Source organism: Tenebrio molitor, chromosome 7 (genome assembly GCF_963966145.1).
Source record: "Tenebrio molitor chromosome 7, icTenMoli1.1, whole genome shotgun sequence".
NCBI lineage: Eukaryota > Metazoa > Arthropoda > Insecta > Coleoptera > Tenebrionidae > Tenebrio > Tenebrio molitor.
In genome coordinates, this window is record NC_091052.1 from 20,246,282 (window position 1) to 20,252,219 (window position 5,938).

Genomic DNA, 5,938 nt, shown 5'->3' on the forward strand with positions numbered 1-5,938 from the left:
TTAGTATACTAAAAATTCAAGATTCGTATTTTTCAAATGCTATTCCATAGAACTAAGAGTAAAACGAAAAATAAAAGATCAAGATGATACATAGATGAAAGACTGGAAATGGTAGAAAATGAAATAAGAAGAAACAACCTAATAATACAAGGAATAGCAGATCAAGGGAGAGAAGACCAGGCAGAAACAAAAGAAAAAGCGCAAGAGATCTTGAGAAGAATTGGAGGAAATGTCAACAGAAATACATAACTAGTAGAAGTGAGAAGAATTGGCACTTACGAAGCAAATAAGAAAAGACCAATTTTCAGAAAACTGAGAACAAGGCATAACAAGTTAGAAATTCTCAAAGGGAATTCTAAAAGGAACAGATAGGTATATGGATCATGGAGGATTTCACGAAAAAGGTGAAAGAGGAAAGAAAACAACTGATACCTCACTTGAAACAAGCTAAGCAAGAAGGACATAAAGCACTGATAAAATACGACAAACTTATTATAGAGGGTAAACCATACGGAGCAGAGTACTTTAAAAAAGGGGAGAGAAGAGGCAAGGAAGAACAAAAACCGAACGATCCCCTGAAACTATAGAACCCTCCTACCATCAAATAAAAAGGGTAACAGTAACAAAAGGACACGAGAGATCAAAAGGCCCAAACGGAGATATAATTACAGAATTGGATGAAGAAAAAGACAGAATCAAATGAAGACGGACAAAATCGCAAAACAGAACGAAGAAAGACATGATCAAAATAGGAACGTGGGCAATTAGAAATCTGGTTAAAACAATGAAAAAAATACAAAATAGATATAGTTGGAGGAAGAAAATAACCTGACAATCAGAAACACAACATTCGCACACAAAGAGAGAAGAACATTCACAAGGAAACATGGATCTCGCCAGATGGTAAAACAAGAAATCAAATAGAATCTTAATAGAAAAAAGAATACACGGGAATATGAAAGATGTAAGTAGTTTCAGAGGAGCGGATCGGAACTCAGACCATATGCTAGTGATAGCAAAGCTTAAACAACAACTGATGAAGGAGAAGAAGACGAAAGGCAAAAAAATGCAAAGGTAAAATATGGAGGAACTTCTCAAAAATTAAACAATACAGAAAATAGAGGAAGATGGACAAGAAACTTGGAACAATATCCCAGGAAGAGGATATTCAGAAAGAATGGGACCGGTTAGAAGAAGTTATAAAGGAAAGTTTGTAGGAAAATATACTTAGGACCAAGAAGAACCAAGGAAACCAAGGATTGGTTCACTGAAAAATGCAAAAACGTACCAAGCAAGATGTTATTAAATAGACAGACAGAAGAAAACCAAGAAAGGAGAGACGAGACAACAAGGAAGACAACGGAACAAGTATGCAGGCAGGAAAAAAGAGAAAATTTAATGAAGAAAGTTACAAAAATAAAGAAATAAGGAACTTCTACCAGGGTACAAGGAAAGCTAGAGAGGCCCAAGAGAAAACCACGACATACCTGAGAAAGAAGAACTCGGAATTGATAGGAAATGTTGAAGAGAAGCTAAAGAGGTGGGGGAAGTACTTTGATGAAGTCTTAAATACCGATAACTATGAAAAACAAGTGGAGGATTTGGAGTCTCAAGAAAGTAACGAAAAGAACTAACAGATAAAGAGATAGAAGAAGAACTTAGTAAATTAAAAAACAATAAAAATGGCATCCGGGGCAGAAATATTAAAACACACAGGAGGAAGATTAAACAAATCTGGCAGGAAGAATGCCACAGCGGTGGAGAAATGCGATAATACGTCCAATCCCAAAAAAAGGGAATAGAACGAACTGTGAAAACTACAGAGGGATATCGTTGCTCGACATCACTTACTAAGTTCTGACACGATACCCTAATTGGCGAGTACCAAGGAGGATTCAGGAAGGGAAGATAAACTACAGAACAGATCTTCACGTTAAGGATTAACAATCTGCCCATCAGAACTTAAACAGATCAAGAATTGTCCTATATCAAAAGACACATGGAACAAATTACACAGCGTCTACGAGTCCCAGGGATCCGCGCGAAAAGCGATGATCCTGATTTTGTTGATTTTGTTGAAAATGAAAAACGGTGAATATACGAGAGATCACACCCGGAACTTCTACGACGTCGTGGACAAACTCGAAGAGATGGAACTTTGTAGCATCAATGACTTTCTTGCCATCCTTCTACAGCATTCCCGACGACTACGAACATTTTCAAATTGCCATCGAAACCCAGGAGAAATTACCACAATTAGAAGGACTGAAGATAAAACTCTTGGAAGAGTATGAAGGTCGAAAACGAAATTCAAAAGAAAATGTTCCAGATGCCATGTTCATTAATAAAAATCCTGGTAGGTCAAATCAGCCCAAGAAATCGAAAAATTCTAAAACTGAAATCACCAAATTGATTTTAAAATGTTAGATGAAAAATTTAAAAACACGCCGCAAAATGGATCTTTAGGGGCCTAGTATGCTAAAATTACTATGACAATACTTTATAGGACAGAATTGTATTATTAATAAAAAGAATCCTATAAAATGTTGTCACACAGTAATACAGCAACTTGAGCCTACTAGGACCCTGAAGATCCATTTGCGGCATGTATAATTGTGTATAATGTTAATATAAAGCCTATTTTAATATTGTACTTGTTGTGAGTGTGAACTTTTGAAAAGGTTTTTATTTTTATTGATTGTTATTTTCGTTGTACATTGAAACCTTAGAGACTAAAACAAAACATAATATAAACCTACTTTAATTGCCTTTCTCAACAGTACTACTAGTTTTTCCTTACTCTTTTTTAATACGCGAATACTCACCGATCATGGAATTACCGTGAGATCATTTAAATTTATAATTAGAGGAGGCTATGACTTTAAAATTATATTGGCAACACCGCTGACACCTTGATTTGAAATGTCAAAATGACACTTTAAAATTCAATATAAAATATGAAACGGCGAGTTAACAGTTGTATCCAAGCCAGGTGTTTGATACAACTGTTAACTCGCAGTTTCATATTCTGTATTGAATTTTGAAGACCCACTTTGACAAACCAAATCAAGATGTCAGTGGTGTTGCCAATCCAATTTTAAAGTCATAGCCAACGTTGATTATAAATTTAAATGATCTCACGGTATTATTATGTGGATTACAATATCCAGTGCTTTACCGATTTACCGTATATTATAAATCCATCAATCTCTGCAGCAGTTTAGTTAACAGAACGTAAATCTTTACTTCAATAATACTGCATTCCTTAGGTACATTTTTATGAGTTGGGAAAAATACCATTGTTTCATCAATGGTTTATAATGCGTTGTGTGGTATGCATCATATTAATTTGAGAAGATTTAGTTCTGCTTACATGATCTATCAGTAAAGGCGAATAAATCTACTACCTGTTTTCCAGATCTAGTTTATTTTCTGTCAAATTAAACACAAGACCAAAATGTGAGAGGCACACACGCCGACACATTAATAAATTAATAATTACCTATCGAGTTTTCTCCGTAAATTATAAAATACCTATTATTTGATACGTAGATTTGGTTACTTAAGAATACCTAATTTATAAGTATGATATAGTCTTTCTTATCAAAGTGAAGTGGAAAAGTGAATTATTGTCTATTGCAAATTTTAACTACTAGGTACAGTTGCGGCCGTTGAAATCTCAGACAGGAAAGATTTAAACACTCTGTATAAATTATGAAATTTGATTATCGTAAATAGGGTTTTAATCAAGGATTATGAAGTCACTGTCAGTTTTTGACATATTAGAGTCGTATCGTGCGTAACTTCTGAAATGCCGCAATTATAGTCCAATTTTTACCCTTTTGCGATGACGTCATTATCTAGTAACTTCACGTATGTTTGAGCTAGGATCAGAAACAAATTTGAATTGATCATAAATAATTATAATGTTTCAAATTTGTTGACAATTGCTTCGAAAAATTATGTTTGTAAGTGACCATCAATAAATAAACGTGCCTTTTTTTTGTTTTTTCTGTTTCTATCATTTCAATAAAGAGAAAGCGAGGAAGGAAATCGTGACGTCACCTCAAAAGGGTAAAAATTGGACTATATCTGATTTGCAAAAAAGTGTCATCATCACCAGAGTGAGTGAGTTTAAACTGGCCCACTCATGCCAAAAAAAGCCCAATTTACACACGAACAAGTTGAATACAACTTTTTTTTTGTTCGACAAGCCCCTTAAAGGCTCCAAATCGCTTAAAATCTTTAAAATTAGCTTGACGTTTCGTTTTGACAAGTTGACATTAATTTATCAAAATACGTTCATACAGGAGAACATTCTCAAATTCTGACAAGTGTCGAACAAAAAACACTCATTTAGCCCGCTTGAATAATAAATAACTATTAGTCAATACGTAGTTTATGTAGTTAAGGTTTATATTCTACTGCGCTGTCTCTAGTCAGTAGCGTTTGTGAATCGCGGGGTGTTCCCTGTTATTTGTGTTCCGTGACGTTTTATAATTATTGTGTTAGTTCTTGCTCCTTTCTGACTAATACATAAATACCTGCTTAATAAATATTTATTGATTATTTCACGCATAGGTACAGGGTGGCGCATATATCTATTAGATATATGGGGTGGCGTTGTACTTTTTATGTTACGCCACTGGCATGGCTGGTTGGGCAGTATCTTGGCTTCTTTTATGTACTTTCCTACACGAGACGACTATAACATTTATTAATATCGATACTAAAAATGGGAAGATTAACAGAAAGAATCTCCTTTTCTATTTTTCTGACTAAAACTTTTCCATTTGAATAAGAGAGATATATTCAAATGTATTCATCGGATGTACGAGCTGGTGATATTAATTAAACTTGACTTCCGCTTTGATCCTGTTCTTTTAAAATTAATTATTAAGTATCTTTTACTTCAGCAACAATTCTTCACTGCAAAACAGTCTTTTTCACCATTTTAACATTTCAGTGATTTACTTTGTTACATATTATAATTTCATTTCTGAAATCCCAGAATCTTAAGCAAAATCTTGTAAAAGTGTAATCGTCCAATTTCAAAATGAAATATAGATCTACATATTTTGCACAGTTAGAAATTAAAAATATGATGATAAAAAAAGTATAGATATAATTTTCTGCATTTTCTTATTTATGTACAAGAAGTTCTTCATTTTATATCGCTTAGATTTGGACATCGACAACAAAACAAAAGGGTTAAGAGGCAGCTATGGAAAAGAAAACTTCGGAAAACAGATATGATAAAGAGAGGTTTTGCCGAAACTCCAAAAAATAACGTTGTGTGTGGTAAACCCAGTCGCCATTTTCTTGATTCCAATTTTAAATAGGTTTCTGCTATAAATATTTTGCATTCTCCAGTGATTTAAAAAAAATAAAATTCACGTAAATAATAACATTGGCAACTGACAGTTTATTACGTTACGCTGCACTTTTGGAGAAATTTTGTTTTCCATAGCCGCACTTTATCTCTTGTTTCGTTGATCATATTATATGTACTTGTCGTATAAGAAATATAATGGGTAGTAGGTACCGTAAGAGCAAAAAAAAAGCCATCAAGGATATGAGACAGTCATAATGCGCTTACGCACTGTAAATTGCAGGGAAAAAAATGTAATAATACCTATAATTTATTGTTTATTGAAATAATCGATGACGAATTTCTTAATTAAAGACACGGCACTCTCTTTTTCATAGCTACCCTTGATGGCATTTTTTTTTCTCTTACGGCACTTAATAGATATTAAAAGTCCTTTAAATGACGTCGCGAAAATCGAAAATATGAAGCTTGAAGAATATTTGTTTTTTAAGATAAATAAAATTTTGTGTATAACCACATTTTGCTTCCATAAATCTCTGCCAAGAGGTTTCAAAATCACCCTTCAATTTTTATATCAGCCATCCACATTGATGATAACTAAATCAC